This window comes from Pelophylax lessonae (genome assembly GCF_965119305.1).
Source record: "Pelophylax lessonae genome assembly, chromosome: 5".
Classification (NCBI taxonomy): domain Eukaryota; kingdom Metazoa; phylum Chordata; class Amphibia; order Anura; family Ranidae; genus Pelophylax; species Pelophylax lessonae.
In genome coordinates, this window is record NC_138772.1 from 394,143,396 (window position 1) to 394,165,600 (window position 22,205).

The following is a 22,205-nucleotide window of genomic DNA, read 5'->3' on the forward strand; positions in this document are numbered from 1 at the left end:
TGTGGGGGTTTGCAGATATCTGCTCCCCAAAGGGAATGGGTAAAAGATACATTACATTACATACATTAAGAACCTGCCAACCAAAGATGTTGCCCCACTGCCTGTTGACCCACCAACCAATGATCTTGACTTGCCACACTACCACTGTAAAATGGCAGATTCTCCTCCAGCTGCTGTTTGGCTTGCTGCTAGTTTCCTTATACACAGGGATCTTTCAGTTGGTGGTAGTAGCACTAAAAAATAGATTTTCTGTCAGCTTATTTAGAAACAGCAAACAGGGATTCATTATCTTTGTGCGATCTGGATACAAGGTATTGGATGCTGACTTCCACGCTACTCTGTTTAGTGTTTGGTATAACAGTATGAATACTTTAGACTCACTACTTTGATCTCTTTCTTTTGTTCCCTTTTTTAGTTTCTCTATTGAGAGTCTGTGATTTGGACATAATCGGTTACATCCTTTACTGAGATTCATCTGGTGACAATCTCTGCTAACATGGGTTTTTACTTGTGTCCAATTATATAGTCTGCCGACCGCACATTCTGGCCCCCTGATTATCTTTAAGACCATATTTATGGTATGAACACATCTGATATTATATATATCTCTGTGTGGTGCTATATTCAGCCAGTCAAAAATATTGTCACTATAATCTTTACCCTTAATATGTTTTTCTCTCAGGTGTGGGATTCAATGGATCATACCATCATACTATGATATGGGTCATCCCTTGATCTTATTTTAAACCTCAGAGGACTTAAGGATATATAAGAGGCATTTATTCTGCCTACCGAAGTATAGGTGGGCTCCCTCTTTTAAGTATACCTGTAATCTGTTCCTCCTCTCTTTCTATGACTATTTTTCTTCTATTCACCTTTTCTACTGCAGGGCTAGCGTCTTTTTGCATGCCACCGCACCCGCCCAGGGGACCTTCTGATGTGGCTGGGTGTTTACCTCCAATCACCTTTTCATCTGTGCCTTTGTGGCTTCGGTGGGGGAGACACACACTGGTGCCGGTCATGGGGTACAATCAATGAGCTGTTGTATTGTAATATGTATTTATGAAATGTTTGTTACTGACGCTGTTTCTCTGTTCTATTTATTTTGTACTAGAGTATCTATATCAATTTGTATAATAAACTTCTGAAGAAGCGGTTTAAACACTGCAAAACATGTAAAGTATTTCGGATGGACATGGACCCCTTACACCAATTTGCCAGATGTTCTGGTTCTTTGATAAATTTGTATTTTTCCATGTCCTACTAGTCATAATATCCATCTACTTGTTATATCATGTGTCCTTTGAATGGGTACATTTATCCTGTTCTTTGTATTTTTAAAGGTATGTTTGTCTTGATGTAATAAAACTTTTCAATTTTTATTCATCTGTCTTTACAATTTTTTGTATGACACCATAAAAATCCTGTTAGGCCCCCCCCCCTTTCCATTTGTTCCTCAGGATTTTCCACGTCGCAGATGCAATAGCCCACTCACCATAGGGCGGATTGGCGTCTTCCACCATTGGAATTGGGTCATTTTTTCTGCATCCGCCTCATGGCAATTCTTTGAAACATTTTTTACATGTTCAATTTGGGATGAAGGTGTCTTTATGTATGGAGTTATATATGGCCATATAGCAGTTTTTCACTAATGTTTTTATTGCTGTTGTTAACTGCACATGAGGTTATCTTACGTTTCTTCTAATTAGCTACTTGGGCACTAATCCAAGCTACTGGAGGTCTACAACATCACTGAGTAGATTGCAGAATACATTCAATTAATGAGAAAGTAGGAATTTGTTTATGATAGATAGCAGAAATGTTTAACTACCTGAAACACCTGTATTAATTTTATACATTCTGATTGACTTCAGCACCATCTTACACATTAGCACTTACCTCAATAATATACATAATATTCACCCACTTATCTCCTATGTGTGTTGTGGTTCCCTGACAGGGGGTCTCACATGTGGCATCCCCACCTGCCCTTCCCTATTCCTTCCTTTCTTATTCTACTCCTATTCTTTTTTCTTTCTCTTCTTCTCCCCTAGTCGGATATGGATTATTCTTTAACAGAGTCTCTTGAGTCTATGGTTATGCATAGGGTTTATCAAATAGAGGACTTTATATCCTGCTCTACCAAATGTATTGTGTATCTCCTCCAGTGCCCAAGCAGTATTATACAGCGCTGGTGGTGAGAATAAGGTTTTAGGGGCCATAATTTTTCCAGACATTAATATTTATGCCATAATAAAGAACCTTCTTTTTTCCAGTTGGTGAGTATTCACAAATTTTCCTTTCCATTTTCAATTATCTTGTGTTTTTATGTATATGGTAAGGGAATCATGATTTTATAATTATTTTAATACAATATATATAACTGTAGTATTCAATGATCTTAAGTGTAAACAGCTCTGAATTGGAGAACTGTGGTAATTGCATTAACTGTTATGTGTGGTGTAATTATCTTATTTGACCACAAGATGGCGATATGTTAATTATTACTGTTTTTTTTAATTAATATTTTTTCTTTTATTTTGAGAATTTCAGTGGTCTGTTATTTGTTTTTTAAGGAACTTAGTTTTGTCAATTACATTTTTGCTATTTTTGGTGGTTTTTCTTGCTGAAATATCCTCCTTCCAAACTGTATTTAAGTTATGCCATACATGTCCCATGTCAGTCTCTTTTCCCTTAGAATGCTTGTTACAGAGAAACACGTTGGGAGGGCCACAAGCATGACATCAACACGCTTGCAAGTGGGAGACAGGGGAGGCATTTGTTTCATTTCAAGCTGCTGTTTTACTAAAACCATGTGTTATTACTTAATGAGCTAAGTGTTTTTAGAAGATACTGCACTATGGTGGTCCCTTCTGTTTTTTTTAACCTTTTATACTGAGTGCATCCACCCAGGACTTGTAAGGTGCATTTTCTATGACCAGAGTGTCTTATGATTCGTGCCAGCAAGGCGCTTTATGACGCTCTATAGGATCCATCGTTCTGGTAAGAAGCCAATTAACTCTTTTGGTGGAGCGGTTTAGGGGAACACTTTCTCTCTTGCATGGCACTCCATTGTGTGTACTATTTCCAGAAACTGGTCATTTCTGGGAACTTTTTGACATAGATCTGGATTTCTTTCATGGATTTGGACTTTTACTTTATGTATGGCATGCATCTCTAATGTATATTGATGAAATTACATAGTTACATAGTAGGTGAGGTTAAATAAAGACAATAGTCCATCCAGTTCAACCTGTATAGGTGTATGTGGCTGTAATCATCTTACATAGCCCTGAATGTTCTGATCCTTGAGATGTACATCTAAGAGTCTTTTGAAAGCCACCGTACTTCCCGCAGAAACCACCTCTTGTGGTAGAGAATTCCACAATCTTGTAGCCCTAACAGTAAAGAACCCCCCACGTTGCCTGAGGTTAAAAATTATAGTCTTATCTCTGGAATACATCCCTTTCTTTATGCATGCTAATATTCTGCTGGCTTTGGCAGCTGCCGCTTGACATTGCATGCTATTGCCTAATCTATCATCAACCAAGACTCCCAGATCTTTCTCCATTTTTGATTCCCCCAAGGGTTCCCCCCCTAACGTGTATTGTGCTTTTATGTTTTTAGTCCCCAAGTGCAAAACCTTACACTTCTCCACATTAAACCTCATTTGCCATGTCGTTGCCCACTCCGTTATTTTGTCCAGGTCATTCTGTAGGATATCTGCTTCATGCTGAGCAGTTATAGGCCTGCCCAATTTTGTGTCATCTGCAAAAATTGATATCGAACTACTGATCCCGTCCTCAATGCTGTTTATGAAAAAATTGAACAAGGTTGGTCCCAGGACTGAGCCTTGGGGGACCCCGCTTACCACCTCAGACCAGTCTGAGTATGCGCTGTTTATTACCAGCCTTTGGACACGTCCTTTTAGCCAGTTCCGTATCCAAGAGCAAAAACCCTGCTGTCGATACCTGCAGACCTTATTTTGTAGATTAAGCGCTTGTGGGGAACTGTATCAAACGCCTTAGCGAAATCCAGGTACACCACATCCACTGGTCTGCCCCTATCTAACTCACAGCTCACCTCCTCGTAGAATGTTAAGAGATTGGTTTGACAAGAATGCCCATTTGTAAACCCGTGCTGATTACTGCTGATGATGTTGTTGTCTTTAGCAAACTCTACGATATAGTCCCTTATCATCCCCTCCAGAAGTTTACATACTATCGATGTCAAACTGACAGGCCTATAATTTCCCGGGATATGCCTCTGCCCCTTTTTGAATATTGGAATCACGTTAGCTTTCCTCCAATCCCCTGGTACATTTCCTGTCCTAATACTGTCAGCAAAGATCAGGAACAGTGGTCTAGATATAACCTTACTGAGTTCCTTGAGAACTCTCAGGTGTACGCCATCCGGGCCTGGTGATTTGTTTGTGTTAAGTTTATCCAGCCTTTCCCTGATTACACCCTATGTTAGCCATAGTGGCAAGTCCTGTGTATTACTACTAGCCATACAGTCATGGTCAGTGTACCCCTCCTTTTCTTGTGTTAAGACTGACGAGAAAAAAGCATTCAGCACGGTTGCCTTTTCAGTGTCCTCTGTAACCATCCTCCCATCATCGTTAATTATGTGCGCAATATGCTCTGCCCTAGTTTTTTTGCTGTTGATATATTTAAAGAATTTCTTTGTTTTTTTTTTTTACTATCCTCCGCTATTTGTCTCTCAAAGTTGATTTTAGCCATTTTGATTTCGTATTTACTTTTCTTATTTGCCTCCTTGTATTGCTCGAAAGCCGATACTGTGCCCTCTGATTTATATTTCTTGAAGGCCATTTTTTTTCCCCTAATAAGTTTTTTAATGCTACGGTTTAGCCAGCCAGGTTTGGCTTTGTCTCTTCTAAATTTATTTCCCATAGGAATGCACTGCAAGATGCATTTGCTTAATATGTTCCTAAAGCATTCCCATTTTTCCTCCGTGATCAGTGATCCCAGGGTTTGGTCCCAGTTTACCCTTTCCATCAATGAGTACAATTTTGGAAAGTTTGCCCTTCTGAAGTTTAGGGTTCCTATGTTCCCCTCTTGCCTTGTTATATTGTTATTTACTCTAAATGTGATCATCCTGTGATCGCTAGAGCCCAGGTTGTCCTGGACGCCTACCTCCGAGATTAGGTCTGGGTCATTAGTGATCAATAGATCCAGGACTGCGTTTTCTCTAGTAGGAGAATCCACTATTGGGTAAAGTGGCAAAAACTGGGATCAGTCATCATATTGGGGGACTTCAATTATCCTGACATTGACTGGGAAGAGGGGACTGCGCACTCACAAAAGGCCCGCCTATTCACGGAAACCTTACAGGATAACTACATGTCGCAGTTGGTGGTCATTGCACCTTTCAGTTAAATTTGTATTGCACTTTTTGAATCTGCTCATTCTGCACTTTATTGTGCAGAACAATGTAATATCTGGGACTGTTGCATAACTTCTGAAGGCAGTAATACCACTGGTATTCAATACTAGTTATGCAGTGAGAAGTGATATTACACTTCCAAAAAAGAAAATCCTTTTTGCATTGTAATGCTAGAATGGCATTGTGACCTTGATATATGGCAAGATGCAAGCAGCATGGAAGCATGACATATAAAAGACAATCCTCATAAAGGCAAAGCTGTTCCAAGATTTTCTCTGTTAATACCACATGTCTAAGTATAAGTGATTATGGACTTCTCTAGTGCAGTTATCTCCTGCCCAACAGTAGTGGAACTTCCCTTTATGAATGGTGGATCTACATGACACAGGACAGTGCATTTGGACAGTTGATATTATTCATTTGTGCTTGGTGTATATGGCCCATACCCATAATAAGACCAGTCACTTTGATGTGATGTGTCACAGTCCTAACATCTTAAACCTCATCTTATAGACTTATGAATTAAGCTTTCCTGTAGTTGCAGTTTGGATCAATGTTGGAGTAAAATATATTGCAGGGATCTCTAAACTATGGCCCAAGGGCCAGATGTGGCCCTTTGCTAGCCTTAATCTGGCCCTTTTTCTCCTACTGACACCAACAATGGGCACTATTTCTTCCACTGATACCAGTGACGGGGCACTATTCCTCCTACTGACACCAACAATGGGGCACCATTTCTTCCACTGAGACCAATGATGGGGTACTATACCAATGATGGGGAGCCCCATGTTTTAATCTCACTGATGCTGGGCTCAGGACATTTTCTACCCCCACTGACCACAACCTGCCGCCCCCCCCCCCTAAAGTCTGAAGGACAGTAAACTGGCCCTTTGTTTGAAAAGTTTGGAAACCCTGGGTATATTGCATTATTATATGAACAGTACAAGCTGGATTGCCTTTGGATGTACAAGTAAACTTTTACTTTAACTGACCTGGTTGTTTGTTCACTATAGGTGGTAATTTGCATTACAAGGAAATGTGATCAAATAGAGCATGGAGAAATCCTAGTATGTGGAAAGTAAGTCAATTCAAATGCACTAACCTGTGCAAAGGAATAACTCACGCTGCTTAATGTCAATATAAAGGCCTAATATAAGCCATATAAGCAAGCCCTGCAGAATTTGTTTTAAGTAGTTTTAAATGTTTGTTATACAACAATATTTGTGCTGAGATGAATGTGAGCAAATAAATATATTGTTTGTATGATGTAAAGAGTATATATTTATTTACTCAGATGTAGACAATGCCACTCTGGGACTATTAAAGGTACACATATTTCAAAAAGAGATTCTCCCCTCCCCCAGGCCTTCATGTTTGTTATTTGATTTTGTATAATTGCAGGATACCAGTTCCCAGTTTGCTTTCTTGGATTTCCCTATCCTGGTCAGCAACTTCCAAATAACTGATACTATGGCTTTTCTGGTCATTTTGTAGGGATGGGGCTGGCTTATCCAAAAGCTAAATAATTGGCCCTTTTAAACATGGTGGCAAAATTCTAAAGACCATATGGTATATTATGGTTTTATGGTGTGGTCCTCATTCTTAGTCTCAGCTATCCACAGGCCTTCATATATGCAAGCTAATTGCTGTTCTAGGCTCTATCTCTCTCGCTGCTGTGGGGGCCTATGTGGGAGCTGCTACATAAAATGGTTGGATGCTGGCAGAATACCATAAAACGGTATATATGCTGCCTGTTTGGGGAACCCATTAGGGGGCAGGAACTGGCCTGGGTTTATAAGTACAAGCTCGGATGAGCAGATGTTTTTCTTGCTTTATGCTATGGACTTGCTGTACAAATCTTTCTGAACTAAAACATGTTTGTCTACTGCCTTGATGAATTAGGGCTTGTTCACACTAGGTGTTGTGACCCGTGTTTTTCCACACTGAACAAAATTTAGGTCACTGCTAGGGCACATAGAATTTTTTTTTTTTTTTTAATGTACCCCATTTACACCACAATGCTGGTATGATGTGCAGTGTGGTGCAATGCAGGAGAAAAAGCATGTCTTCATTTTTTGCAGCACACCATGCTGCTAACAGAAGACATATATAAAGTGTCACCATTTAACACTTTAAATGAAGATAACAAAAGAAGAAAAAAACAGCAGTGTGACGTGTTGAAATGTGCATCACACTGGCAGCTACATGCATGGTAAAATGCTGCATTTTACCAAGTGGTCTGGTGTTAACCAGACCTAAAGGCACAAGACAGACCTGTCAGGTGTCCCTGTCTTGTGCAGGTTTTGAAATGTATAGTCGTGTTAATCTTTTTAGATATGCCCAAAAAAGATCTCCTAACTGTATATTATCTAGTTAGTGTATGTTAATTTTTATTACTTTTTTTCTATTCAAAGTTTGAAATAATATACTTTATGTGAAACATTCACATTTGTTCATTATTAATACAGGCACAGCTTCCTGTTTTGCAGTGCTACACAAGGGTTGTGCTTTACTGCTTCCTCTAACAATGCTGCTTTATCCTTTGCTCATCGCCTTCATGGCAATGCGTGTGATGTGTGGCTGATATACTACAGCAATTAAGAAACTGGGCAGATTAATTCTAGTAGCTTATCTACCTTTGCAATACTAGTTAGGGTAGAATAGTAATGTAAAATATTGTAGAAATCTTCACATTTAAAAAAGTAAAACTTCAGAAGAGCAATCCTGAAAAAATGTTAAACTCACAAAAAAAAAAAAAACATTTATTACAATACACACTGCAATGATACCAAAAAATATGTGGACGCTGATAACACATTATACTTTTTTCTTTGGTAACATGTTCTTATTATCACAATAAAAAGAAGTGAATGTTTATAGCCCCACAAAGCTTTGAAATAATGGTGTAAAAAAATCCTGTATGTGTAAAGTATTTCAATCCATATAGGTAGATTCACCACTAGCATTTTGATTTGATGTGATCAATTTAAAAACATTTAGATAAATTAAAAGTAACAAATAAATGTATTATGTTTTAAACATATTCTTGCATTTCCAGTGCAAAATTACAAAAATGACTTACTGCACTCGTACAGTATATTATATTTTAATTTTAGTTAGGTTGGGCACCAAGCTGTCACATACCAAAAATCCTTTATATTGCCTGTATAAAGCAGTGCTACATAAAAGGCCAAATGCTTCAAGTCAGACATACATGGATCAAAATTCGGCTGGTTCAGCAGGGACCTGATGAATTTCAATCCATGTATGAGCAGGGTGGTTGTAAAGAAGTCTCCCCGCTGTCAGAAAACAAAAAGCTCAGCGGGGAGGATTTCCCTGTCCACCTTGAATGTGTGGATAGGGGAATCAAGTATTTTCTTTTTTTTTTGATGAACCCGATGGCTGAACAGAAAGAAAATTAAACATTAATGAGCTGCCGAAGTTGACCTAGCAAATGTCTGACCAGCTGCTCATTTTCAATAGCTATTGTTATCCCTTAGATAATAAAAAATCTCAGAACATATCCCAACTTATTTCCATTTCTTTCTCACTTCATTCTGTTTTATTTCTCATGCATGTATTATTTTGTTCCTAAAGACTTTATTCCATTAAAAATTGCATTTCTTTAGCAGGATAATGTTCTAGCACAGATTCTGACGTCAATCATTTTTTTTTTTTTTTCACTTTTGGTCTTACTTTTTTTTTTTGTTTATTCTTAAAATAGGATTTTCAATTTTTTAAACTACTGTTTGAAATCCTAGTCACTTCAGCTTTTTTTTGTATTGCTATATTCATTCTGCATGTGAATTGTTATTTATAAACAATTACTATTGTGCGTGTTAACAAAAAGTATTATCTTCTATTTACATGCATCTGAAACAATATCTTTCTGCTTTTCACAGTATGTACATAGTTTGGTATATACAGAGAACTGCAAAAAAAGATCACAAAAGTTTTTTTTTTTAACTTATCTCAACAAACGTTGAGATGAACTGTAGATCTCTGCAGTTCATCCAGAGTGATCATGGACCTCTTGGCTGCATCTCAGATCAGTCTTCTCCTTGTATGAGCTGAAAATTTAGAGGGATGGCCAGGTCTTCGTAGATTTGCAGTGGTCTGATATTCCTTCCATTTCAATATTATCGCTTGCACAGTGCTCCTTGGGATGTTTAAAGCTTGGGGAATCTTTTTGTATCCAAATCCGGCTTTAAACTTCTCCACAACAGTATCTCGGACCTGCCTGGTGTGTTCCTTGTTCTTCATGGTGCTCTCTGCGCTTTAAACGGACCTCTGAGACTATCACAGTGCAGGTGCATTTATACGGAGACTTGATTACACACAGGTGGATTCTATTTATCATCATTAGTCATTTAGGTCAACATTGGATCATTCAGAGATCCTCACTGAATTTCTGGAGAGTTTGCTGCACTGAAAGTAAAGGGGGTGAATAATTTTGCACACCCAATTTTTCAGTTTTGTTATTTGTTAAAAAAGTTTGAAATATCCAATAAATTTCGTTTCACTTCATGATTGTGTCCCACTTGTTGTTGATTCTTCACAAAAAATTACAGTTTTATATCTTTATGTTTGAAGCCTGAAATGTGGCAAAAGTTTGAAAAGTTCAAGGGGGGCGAATATTTTCGCAAGGCACTGTATATAGAAGAAAATGTGATAAATGGCAGCCTTCGTGTTTCTTCCATGACTTATTATTTATTTTAGAACTCTTCTCCACTTAGTGGATTGATGGCACTGTTTGACATTTACAGATGTACAATTGAATCAGGTAAACAACAGAAAAGGATATCATGACAAGAGAATAACAATAGAGATGGCAGAACTGTAATTAAACACTTAGCATGCATGTGGTTGGGGAAAATTAATATAAATATTACCCGCTTCTTTTTCTTTCCAACAGTAGTCCTAGATCTGGGCACTTGTATTTTCTACAAAGAGCATAGGATGCATATACTGAAAGCAAATTTCCCAAACGAGGTTTTTTTTTTCATAGTCATTTCAAAGTCATATTTACCACTGGAAACTTGCTTCCACATAAACTGGGCGATGTCTTGTTGTCTTGTGATTTGTGTGCTTTTACCTATTTACGATCTTCAAAGAAAAAAAGCACCTGTACTACTCATGGCAATCAAACAGAATATTACAATTAGAACTTATTTGGCATGACCCATGACACATTGGGGGCTATTTACTAAAGGGGAATGAGCTGTTAAATTTGCAAGGGAATTTGTATTTTGCAGAGGAATTTTCCCCAGAGCTTAGTGAATGTGGTGAAATTTCATTTTGCAATTGAGGTGGCAAGATGGCTTCTCTGCTTGTACAAAATGGCTGCAAATGTATTAATCTCTTGTCTCTCTTGATTTTTATTTCATATTTCATGAGCTTTCAAAAGCTAAAAATATATCTGATAAGCTGAGATAGTCTGCAACTTCCAAAATTCCCTAGCTCTCATAAAGAGGAACTCCGTCTGGACATCTTGACCACAGAACAATTTATATCTGAATCAAAAGTCCCCGGAAAATTCCCTGATGGAAATCACAGACATCGCAATATAGACTATTAACCCTTTGCTTACCATAATAAATTGCTAACCTTGATTGGACAAAAAGATCTTAATATCAACCTACTTTTTATACATCAGATGATAATACAACCTACTTTTTATACGTCATATGGTATATTTAAACTCAGACACGGAATAATAAATCGGGTCATTTTGATTCAACCATCTTGAGTCTTATCTGATCTCACTATATATATATATATATATATATATATATATATATATATATATATATATATATATATATAGCTATATATTTCTGATTTGGTATCACTGACTAACAGGTAACAGGTATTTTGTACCTGAGGAAAATTCCACGACACAATGAATATTCAATCATGTGCAAGGAAAATTGAAAAAAAAAAAAAAAAACAGCATTTTATGTGCACATGATTGTATAATAGAAGTCAGCAGAATTTCATCGCATTCACTAAACTCTGCAGACAATTCCTTTGTAAAGTGAAAAGTCTATTTGCCTTTATTAAATCAACTCCTTTCTGCCTGTATATACTCTTACTCACATCTATGAAGTGATTGCCTCTATCGGCCAGTTTAATGCTAGGACACTAATTCCAATGGTGTAACAAGGGTGAAGATTTGTCCTGAGAGTCCATTCCTCAGTATGAGCTCCTACCACTACCTGATACTATAATAATTGCATAAACAATAAAGTGGGTCTATAAAACTGAACTGCAAGTTCCACTCTGCATATTTTTTTTGTAATAACTTTGCTGTGTATGAAACTTACACAACTGTAAGGAGAACCAGCATCTGAAGTTCTAGAGATTTTATGGTTAGGTTTTTTGGGGGTCATTTCCATAAACCTTACTTACCATTCTTGCAAAATGGGTATTGAGATTTTTTTTTTTTTTTGGTGCCTTACATCAAACGACACTGAATTATATTAAAAATTCATCATTTATTTTAACATCAATAAAAACATGTATTTAACTCCAATAAAAAACCATTTGCACTTAGGGTTTATTTCATATCGGTCTTGCTTTACATTTTATGTTTCTCCTGTTCTACATAAATATACTTTGATGGCAAAATCCTGACATGTTTCGCCCACTGGGTTTCTTCAGGGGATATTTTGTCTGCAATATGTTCCCACGCAGATAATTATGCTACTTGGACAAATTGATTAGATAGTTCAAGCAAAAGACTTCTACTCCCATCCAACCAGGTAGGGTAGTATATGACCACAGGAGATATATAAGGACCCAGTAAATGTAGTGCAATTACAGGTCATATGAGGGAGAGCAATCCTCACACATGGTTTGGACTTGGTATGCCACAAACATATCTTGTTAGAGATTATGCGTGCATCCGTGTGTCTGCAGCTGCAAGCACAATCCCTAACAAGACATGCATTTACTGGGTATTTATATATCTCCTGTGTTCATATACTACCCTACCTGGTTGGATGGGAGTAGAAGACTTTAGTTTGAACTATGTAGTCAATTTGCCAAAGTAGCATATTAAAACTGCATGGGAACATTATGCAAACAAAATATCCCGCGAAGAATCCCAGTGGGCGAAACATGTCAGGATTTTTTCATCAAAGTATAATTATGCAGAACAAGACCAACATGAACTTAACCCTATTTGCAAATGGTTTTTATTTATTTATTAAATACATGTTTTTATTGATGTTGAAATACATGATCATTTTTTTATATAATTCAGTGTCATTTGATGTAAAGCACATAAAAAATATATCCTACTATCCATTTTCCAAATTTGGCTCAAATATATGGGATGTGGTGCATTTTCTACTTACCAATATTCTAGTTTAATTCCGTAGTCCCCCTGTAACCGTAACCCCAATCTGCCTCAGGCCCACCCAGTGGACTGGTGGTCCCACCCAGTCTCTGCTCACTTCCTGGAGAAGCCCACTTGTGGCCCTCAATCACTATAATGAGTGTCTTTTTGAGTAACTGCATCATCAGGGTTAAGGTCAATGATGCGGGACTGTCCTGGCAAATCCGACATCTCTGTGGGCATAAACAAAAATAGCCTATGGTGCGCCATTACCGTCCAACAGACAATAATGAAGACATCCCCTATATTGAATGATGGAATCTCATTTTGGTTGAATGGATCATTTTTTGAACATTTATTTTTGACAGAATAAAGCCACAGTGTCTTACATTTATATCAAGACCGTGCATAAATAAACGTTTATAATGTTACTCAAAATATATGGTAAAAATAGAACTCTGTCTTGTAACATTTATTAAAATAGATGAATATGTGCTAAGCTGAACCTACAACATAGACTCATGTTTCTCATTACCCTTTTGAAATAATGCATTAAATCCTGATGATTTCAAAAGGGCATCATTGTCATTTAAGTAAGATGGTATCTGTCATTTTATGTACAAGTCCTCAATCACTGTTTTCAGTCTTATCCTCTATACAGAGAGCAAATATCAGACCTCAGTCTTCAGAGAAAGACGATACAGGATTAGTAGAGCGATTTATATTGGTGATGCCAGAGAGCTTTCTAAACATAGCAAGTGTAAAATGCTTATGCACGAGCAATAATCTTCTAATGTTAGATTAAACTATTTATTCACATTTTAATTAATGCATTTTCAGACTAGCTGAGCTTCAAGCAAATAGCAGAGGTGTCTTACTTGCTGAAGAGTTTGAAATTTTGTCCAACAAGTCCTAAGATTTACACATTACTGGCAGAGAGCACAGCAAGGTTGGTAGCCTGATTTTATTTTTATGATGCACACACATAGCAAGATCACCTGCACCCTGACTGATCAGTGAAGGATCAAAAGCTAATGGACAAGGTCATCACTTTCCTATCTCCTCTTATTAGTAGGTTCCATGTCAAAAAAATAAATATGCAGCAAAACTCAACTGGGTTGGCTGATCCTCACACTCATGTGAGTGTCACTGTACAGGGAATACCTTTAAATATTCTGGCATTTATATTAGTTGTGTTTAAAAACAATAAAATATTTATTTATTGATTAGATCACTGCATTCAGTGATATTTTTAGTGTTTTGTCTGGAGTTCATTTTGAGTGACCGAATGACTGATACCAAATACTAAACATAGTGCTGAACCTCACTGAAGACTATAGGAGCTGAATCTTCTTTTGTTTTTTGTTTTTTTGCTTTTTATTTATTTATTTGTTTTTCTGGCCATTTTTAGGCTAGTTTTCAATTTTTTATAAAATAAATGGTACATGTGACTGAGCACTGCCATGGGGGGCATGCAAAAAACAATTTTTAAAAATACTATTTAGCAGGGAAGGGGGTCTGTAGCTTCAAAGGACAACATTAATCATACACTTGTCTTTTTAATAACATGTTTTGTGAATGCCCTAAACCTGCATATAATTCTGGACCAGAAGGTTTTACCCCCTTAATGACCATGGCCAGTTTTTGCGATACGGCACTGCGTTACTTTAACTGACAATTGCGCGGTCCTGCAACGCTGTACCCAAATAAAATGAATGTCCTTTTTTGTGGTATTTGATCACTTCTGGGATTTTTATTTTTTGCTCTATAAACAAAGAAAGAGCAACAGCTTTGAAAAATATATATATATATTTTTTTTACTTTCTGCTATATAACATTCCCAATAAAAAAACGAAACGCGTCAGCTTGCTGGGGACCCTTAGACCGTGCTCCATCTGAGACCCTAACATCATCTTCTGATATTAAATTATTGGCACTCCCTTTTGGGAAGTATTTCTACATTGCAATTCTATTATGGTTGTTGATTTGAGTTATGTCAGACATGGGTAGCCATTCCTATGTATTGTACCAATTTTAATATGTACAATAAAGTTATATTTTAGACAATTACATGTGGTATATGATCCTCCTCCTTCCATTGGCCCGTAAAGACCCATCTTATCTAACTTGGTTGTATGTGGAAGAAAAATGTACGACTATGCATTTTTGGCGCAGTTAAAAACGCATCAAAGGGTTAGCCCTGAGAGAGACTGGTTTCAAGGGCAAACATACTTCCTTCTGTGGACTAACCCCACTAATCTTCCAATTTTAATTAGAGAGCACCCGCTTATTAAAACCACTGTGCTGCCACGCAGCTTTAACTGTCTAGCAGTTGTTATTACATGTTATGTTATGCTATGTTAATGGCATCTTCCTTACACCCCTGCTGTTTCTGGCTAGTTGGTTGCTCCCACCTCCATTTTCCTGCTGTAACTCCCATTTTGTTTAGTTGTTATGAGGAGACTGCAGAGTGTGGAAGCTGTGTAACTTCATTGGAAATTTACCTATGGAAAAGTCTCTATGTTTATGCCTTTGCTAACTTGAAGCATAAAGAAGCATTGGAGAACACCTCTGGAGTCTTTATTCATTGAGTAAACTATCTGTTAAAGCCATCATTCAACCTGCTGCACACACTTACAGACTGGGTCTACAAGGAGGTCACAGGTACAATCGATGCTGAGACAGAACAGTAAATTTCTATGGTTCATCACACAGTTATCTCTGCAGCTTCAGAAAGTAAATTTCCAGGAATATACAGCTTCAGAAAGTAAATTTCCAGGAAGAATCCATCACAGGTATCTCTGCAGCTTCAGAATAGTAAATTTCCATCTTCAGAAACGTGAGTACCCACTTGCCTGTGTGTTAACTGCAGTCATCAGAAGCATTACTCTGCATATGAAACCAGACACCTACTGAATGCTTCATTACTATTACAGCCTTCTGTGCTGAGCTTCCAGTCTGAACTAGTTCCAGCACTAGCCAACTATTGTAACAAAAAATACCTCAGCCCAGCCTGCTTACTAACAGAAGTCACTACTTACAGAGCTGAGCTCTGGCAGATTTCTAACAAGACACCAAAATACAGTACTTATTATGTCTGACAGAGATCTCACAGAATTACCTGCATTTAGTCAAGATAAAGCAGACTCCTTACTTCATTCTGCTCGTCCTGTCAGAGCCCCTCATCCATCCTTGAAGGCAAGGAAGGTTTATGAAGCAAGTAAGGAAGAAACATCTAGTAACCTGACTGCATTGTGGGAAAAGACTTTAAGTTGTATAACAGCCACTAATGAAACTAGCAACAATTCTGAGCAATTGAACACTGCTCTCTCAAGGGTTAAGAAGGTATTTGAGAATTATAAAAGACTTTCTGAGAAGTACTATTCCCTATTGTCACATTCCAACATAGAGGAAGCTGCATTGGGATTAAAGGACTTTACTTCTAATGACCAGCAGAGGCATAGCACATATCTTGAAGCAAAAGCACAGATAGAAGGTAGATTGGCACAGCTACATGAAACTACATCCTGTAACTCTGCTTCTTCCAGACACTCAGGAAAATCTTCTAGGTCTGCCCGCTCATATCATAAATCTTCTTCTAAGTCATTGCGGTCCTGCTCTATAAGGTCAATACTGAGCGACCAAATACTCAAAGCTCGCCAAAAGGTTGCAGTAGCCCAGGTTCAAGCCGCCTGCTCTGAAAAAGAAGCAGCCTTCAAAGCAGAAGCTAAACGCATTCAAGCAAGGATACAAGCAGAAACAGAGGCTCAGCTAGAAATTCTTCAGAAGAACAGAGAAAAGGAAGTAGCTTTAGCAGAGTTATCTGTCTTGGAACAAGCCCTATTGGAAGAAGAAGGAGCAGCTTGTACCAGCTTGCCTGCTTGTCAAGACCCTGTTGAAAGGACCCTACAATTTGTCCTAACTCAGAACCACGACAATACAGTCCCACCTACAGTTGGAGATTCTTCTCATAATCATCCAGCAAGTGGATCAGAAGGCAATGTGTCGCCAAAGCAAGCTGGTCAACTAGATGCACCTACTAACAGAGACCCTCCACAACTGCCGCACGTCACAAAATCAAGTGAATCAACCTACGCAGCTCATGTGCCACCACAACCCTATGTGCATAGAGATTACAAGGGCACAGCAGAAAACTACAGAATGAACTCTATACCCCCTTTGATACAGCTCTCTTTGACTTCAAATGCTCAGAGACCTTCAGACGACAGACCCTTACCTAAATTAAACCCATCTGCAACACCTTTCTCTCTACCTACCAGCCAACATCAGATACCAACCATGGTCCAAGACGGCGCACCATCAGTAGACCCTGTGGCTATAAAAACTGAAAGCACTGACATTGCAGAGTTCAGCAAGTATATGATTTGACGAGAGTTGATTACAACTGGACTGTCTGGATTTGATGACCGCCCAGAAAACTACAGGAGTTGGAGATCTACATTTAAGGCGGTAACCAAGAACTTGGACATTGATCCTCAAGCAGAACTTGACTTACTAATAAAGTGGTTGGGGCGTCAATCTTCAGAACAAGTAAAGAGACTTAAATCTGTCTACATTTATAACTTTAAAGCAGGCCTTGATGCTGCCTGGGAACGTCTAGAACAAGACTATGGGAGCCCCGAAGTCATTGAATCTGCCTTATTCCAGAGACTTAACGACTTTCCTAAAATCTCTGTTAAGGACAATCATAAGCTTAGAGAGTTAGGTGACCTCCTTCATGAACTTGAAATTGCTAAGTTAGATCCTAGTTTACCAGGTCTTAGCTATTTAGACACTGCTCAGGGCGTAAATCCTATTGTAGCAAAGTTGCCTAGTCATCTTCAGGTAAAGTGGACTAGTGTAGGATCAAAGTATAAGTATGAGCATCGTGTTTCCTTCCCTCCCTTTTCTTATTTTTCAGAGTTCGTGCGGAAGGTTGCAAGATCCAAGAATGACCCAAGCTTCTTCTATCCAGATACAACCACCATTCCTTTAAGTACTTCAAGGGGTATTGCCACCAACAGTAAATTCAAGGATTTAAGGCATCCTATTGCCGTGAGGAAGACTGCAATAGCATCCAACGTCTTAGCTACAGACATTAAAGCTAGCAATCTTAATCAACAGTGTCCTATTCATAATGCTCCACACTCTCTCTCCAAATGTCGTGCATTTAAGGACAAGCCTATTGAAGAACGCAAGTCATTTCTCAAAGAGCATAATATCTGTTTTAAGTGTTGTGCATCCTCCGATCATTTAGCTAGAGACTGTAAGATCGCCATCAGATGTTCTCTCTGCAACAGTGCCAAACATGTGGACGCTCTTCATTCAAACCTGTTCAAAAGGAAACCTTCACCTGGCAGCAACCCCAAGACTACATCAGATGATGGCGGGGAGAGAACTGAGCAATATGCCGACCCCGTAACCACAAGGTGTACAGAGGTATGTGGAGAAGGGCTTCATAGCAAGTCTTGTAGCAAGATATGTCTTGTAAGAGTTTTTCCTGAAGGATGTCCACAAAAATCCATAAAAATGTATGCCATACTCGATGATCAGAGCAATCGCTCATTGGCCAGTACAGAATTCTTTGACCTATTCAACATTCAAGGAGAGACCTGGTCTTATACCTTGCAGACATGTGCAGGAAAGGTCAATACTTCTGGAAGAAGAGCCCATGGCTTCGTAGTTGCATCAGAATATGAGGACACAGAGTTTCCTCTTCCAACTCTAATCGAATGTGATCAGCTACCGAACATCAGAGAAGAAATCCCCACACCAGAGGTTGCACGTCATCACCCTCATTTGAGTCACATTGCTAACTACATTCCACCACTTAACAAGGATGTTAAGATTTTGATTCTACTAGGGAGAGACATTCCTAGAGTTCATAAAATAAGAGAGTTATGTAACGGTCCAGATGATGCTCCTCAGGCCCAGAAACTTGATCTTGCATGGGTGATAATAGGAGAAGTCTGTTTAGACCAATCTCACAAGCTCTTGGATGTAGCTTCCTACAAAACTTATGTTACCTGTCAATTAATGAAATGTCCATCGCACTATTATGTGAAGGAAAGACTTGATTTAAAAAATGAAGTTCCATATCAAGCACTTCAAAGTATTAACTGCAAGCTCACTTCTCAAAAGGACTTTGGGGATTCAGTGTACCAGACTACTCGTGATGACAACAAGATTGCCCCTTCAGTCGAAGACAAGGAGTTCATCAAGATTATGGATGAAGAGTTCTTCAAGGACAATTCCAACAGTTGGGTAGCTCCATTACCCTTCCGAGTGCCAAGCCTTACTCTCCCTAACAATCGAGAACAAGCTTTAACCAGATTTGCTGCACTTAAGAAAACTCTCCATAACAAACCTGAGAAGCAAGAGCACTTTCTAGCATTCATGCAGAAGATTTTAGTGCCAGCAGTTGTCCTCACACAAACCATTTGGTTTTCAGGACCCAAGTTTTAATGGAACAGTCTTCTACAAACTCAGAAGAAGATATCGATTTCCACCTGGAGGATCCAGATACTGATCTGGAAATCCGGCCTGAAGTTGTAGCATTGAGTTCCAACATCTGCTCAAAAAGAAATTTGGAGGATGAAGATGACTCCACAGATATTGGGGATGGAGCTGATGAATGGATGCAGGCCAAGACTCTGGTTAAGCCTCCGGACCAACTGGAACTCAGCGAGGCTGAACTTAAGGAGGAATTCACTCGTATCCTGACTGCAAACAACCCTCATGCCACCCAGAACATTGTGAGGTACAGTTTTAAGGAACGGGCCTACAAACCCATTAGCATCGTGGACCAGCTGGCCATACATTTCTCCCTGGATGGAAACATGTCACACAAAGACTCTGATGAAGCGCGGCGACGGGGGGCGAAGTTGGGAGTCATTGAAGAGACTCAGACCAACGACTCCACAGAGCCGGGAGACAAAGATACAGATGGCAAGTCTGACGCTCAGGCTAGTGAAGAATGGACAGAAGGTGAGGAAATACCATCCAGGAACAAGAAGGAGAGAAAACTGACCAACCAGTTCAATTATAGCGAGAGAGTGTCCCAGAGCATTTACAAACCCCTGCGGGAGCGAGCTTCTCAGACAGAGCCACCTCCAAGGACCACCTTCTCCGCCACTGCAAATCAGTGGAAATTCAACCCACCACACGCTTCACACATGGGCGGAGCATGGGAACGTATGATTGGGATGGCAAGGCGCATACTGGATTCTATGTTGCTTGATGTGAGTTCTTCACGTCTTACCCATGAAGTACTTACTACATTCCTTGCTGAGGTCGCAGCAATAATCAACTCAAGACCGTTGACCGCTGTATCCACAGACCCAGAATGTCCGACTGTTTTAACTCCAGCTGCATTATTGAGCCGGAAAATTGGACAGATCCCAGCACCAAAGAGCATCTTTGATGAAAAGGACATATATAAACGTCAATGGAGAGACGCTCAATACCTTGCAGATTGTTTCTGGGACAGATGGAGGAGGGAATAACTCACACTTCTCCAAGGACGTAAAAAGTGGCAAACCCAGAAGCCTAACTTAAAGGAAGGGGACCTGGTTCTTCTAAAAGACAAGCAAACCAATCGGATCCAGTGGCCAGTTGGAGTTATTACAAAGGCCATTGCTAGTGATGATGGAAAGGTCCGAAGTGTGGAAGTCAGGATTGTAAAGGACGGGAGCCCAAAAACCTTCCTGAGACCAGTCACTGAGACAGTCCTAATTATGCCTGCTTCCAAAAATTCTGATTCAGTGTTATGTGTAGGAGTCACTTAGACCTCTAGCATAGTTAGCTTAGAGGAGAGGGCTTCATAGCATTCTACTGTATGCAATGTTAATTGTATGTTTATGGAAAATAATTGTGTAGTGGTATCTCACGATACCAGGCGGGAGTGTGCTGCCACGCAGCTTTAACTGTCTAGCAGTTGTTATTACATGTTATGTTATGCTATGTTATTGGTATCTTCCTTACACCCCTGCTGTTTCTGGCTAGTTGGTTGCTCCCACCTCCATTTTCCTGCTGTAACTCCCATTTTGTTTAGTTGTTATGAGGAGACTGCAGAGTGTGGAAGCTGTGTAACTTCATTGGAAATTTACCTATGGAAAAGTCTCTATGTTTATGCCTTTGCTAACTTGAAGCATAAAAAAGCATCGGAGAACACCTCTGGAGTCTTTATTCATTGAGTAAACTATCTGTTAAAGCCATCATTCAACCTGCTGCACACACTTACAGACTGGGTCTACAAGGAGGTCACAGGTACAATCGATGCTGAGACAGAACAACCACCATAAAAAATTTTAATACAATAGCTCACACTTTCAACTTATCCTCCAACCCCAGCCCACTATCCTCAATGGCCAATAATCCATACTTTCCACCTGGACTAGACAATTCACTTTTCAAACATAAAGAGCAAGAAGGTTGCAGACCACTACTTGTTGTGCAATGTACAACGAGGTCAACAATAAAATCTTTTTCAACAATTACAAATTAAATGCCAAATTTACGCCTATCCTTTTGGTCTTACCTTCAAATGCATGACTTCATCATAAACAATAGACACAAGGACTCTCTTTGCAGACCCCTTCACCAAGTTTGAAAAAATGTGCCTTAAACAAGAACCTATTAAAGGTGGTACTTCTCTGGCATACAGTATCCTTTCACAACCAACATCTGAAGCAACAGACAAATATAAGCTGATCTGGGAAAATGACCTAGGGAAAAAACATTTCTGATCAACACTGGGAGAAGGCTTGTATTTTCTCCCACAAATGCTCCATAAGCACTAAACTCCAATCTTGATGTGGCCTGCTGTCTTCTGCACTTAAATGGTCATTCTTATAAAATATACAAGAAATCCTTGGTCAGACATATGCTGAATGCAGCTAAATCTCTTATAGCATCACACTGGCACTCCAAACATATACCAACTATCCAAATCTGGCTTTTAAAACTAAAAGGTATAGATGAAATGGAAGAGACTCTCACCATTAAAAAAGAAAACTCATCCACATTCCATGATCTTTGGAACCCATGGGCAATGTTCACTTTGTCCACCTCTTACAAAACCCTTTTGAATCCCAAGATTACTTGAAGGCTCATTATTCTCATTTTCTCAAACACACAATATAGATTAAGAAATAACGGCGGACATTCAGTACCATCCAACCCCCCCCCCCCCCCCATACCTGTCCCGTTCCTTGTCCTTCTTTCCTATCTTTATACATCCCATCCTCTTTAACTCTTCACTTCTACTATCCTAACACTTACTCTCCTATGACATCACTCCAGTCTCTCACCACTGAAGCCTGACATCGAGATTACACTTTATTAAGACTACTTATGACCTGGCTCGTATTATACTACTGATCTTTTATCTAGTTGTAAGATACTACTCTTGAAACTGTTATACTCCTTTTGAACTGGAGTCGCTGTATTTACATGT

At 39.0% G+C, this 22,205-nt stretch overlaps 1 pseudogene across 1 annotated transcript in view; it reads left to right on the forward strand.

Annotated features, from left to right (window-relative positions):
• LOC309556533 overlaps nt 1–18,275 on the forward strand; it is an 84,527-nt pseudogene extending 66,252 nt beyond the window's left edge. The window contains exons 4-5 of the transcript in view: nt 15,302–15,484; nt 17,672–18,275. The product of the transcript in view is annotated as an uncharacterized misc_RNA (transcript). The remainder of the gene's footprint in view (nt 1–15,301; nt 15,485–17,671) is intronic.
• The last annotated feature ends 3,930 nt before the right edge of the window (nt 18,276–22,205 follow it).